The following is a 1,311-nucleotide window of genomic DNA, read 5'->3' as shown; positions in this document are numbered from 1 at the left end:
TATATATATAATCTCAATAAATATGATACAACACAGAATAAGAGTCCAAAGTCATAGGACTCTTTTAAAAAAATAATAAAAGATGTTTGACATAATTCAACATCCCTTCATGATACATACACAACAAATTAATTATGTAAGTAATGTACTGCAGCTTCCACATAGGGAGGAGGCTGAGGTGTATGTAGATTGAGGAAGGCCCCAGGTAAGGAAGCCCAGCTCCCTCTTTTAGCATGGATGTGGATTTGGCAAGAAAAGGCAGTTGGCCCACTGGAAGGCTGGGCATCTGGGTTAGGGGCAGCTTTGTGAACAGAAGTGACAATCAATCCTTCTCTGCTACCTAGATAAACCAGAGTTTTGGCCAGACAATTGAGCACATACCAAAATAATGAGGAGGCAGACAAAGAGCATAGACTATGGCTCTGAAAAAAAAAGTGATATGGAATTAAATTATTTGGCCCAGTGACCCTCCACCCATATTCTGTAAGTCCAGCTGGGAATGATTAGTTTCATTGGCAGCCCACAAATATAATACCATGATTTCAAGCCAACACCAAGGCAATGCATGATTTTTGACACCTTCAAACCACCTAAGGTTGTATTTACAATAGAAATTTATCATCGAAGTATTTACAGTAATTGTAGCATTTGTCTTGATATTCTAAGAGCACAGTTGTCATCCACTTTATTTCTGAAGTTGTCTTATATACCTTTTCTTCACTATGTGATCCATACTCAGATGACCTCCCAGAGACTTCAAAAACACTGTGAAACAGACTGAGAAAATGCACAACAGGATATCTCAGGATTGGACTCGGAGAAGATTCCATGCAATGTTACCTTCAAGTCAAAATAAACTGCATTATAGCTTGAATAAATTTGAAATTACTGTGACTTTTTAATTTTCTTACTTGGTCACTCCACCATCAGACTTTACCCTTTTAAATTTTACTTTTTATTTTTTCCCCTCTGTTCATTTACATGTCCATTTGAGAAGACAGGTACTTCCAGCTGCAGATATTACTGCTTTAAGAAACAGCACAGTAGTTAAAGGAGAAGAGTTGCCTAAGATTTAGAATTATTTTTTTTAAATATTGCTTGTGTATTTTGTGGCAAATATCTTCAATATGAGACTAAAACCATTTCTCAGTGCTCCAACATGGTGGAGAAATCATCTGAGCAGGAGGGAGATGGATGCTCATTTGCCTCTTCAAAGGAAACAACATTTTTCTAGCAGTAGCTAGTTTTGTTTAAGCCTTCCTTTGTTACACATTTGAGGTTACCCAGTATAATTCATTATCATAATGATGT

Source organism: Marmota marmota, unplaced genomic scaffold, assembly GCF_001458135.2.
Source record: "Marmota marmota marmota unplaced genomic scaffold, marMar, whole genome shotgun sequence".
Lineage (NCBI taxonomy): Eukaryota > Metazoa > Chordata > Mammalia > Rodentia > Sciuridae > Marmota > Marmota marmota.
The sequence above is the reverse complement of the archived record's forward strand: the minus strand, read 5'-3'. Positions refer to the sequence as shown.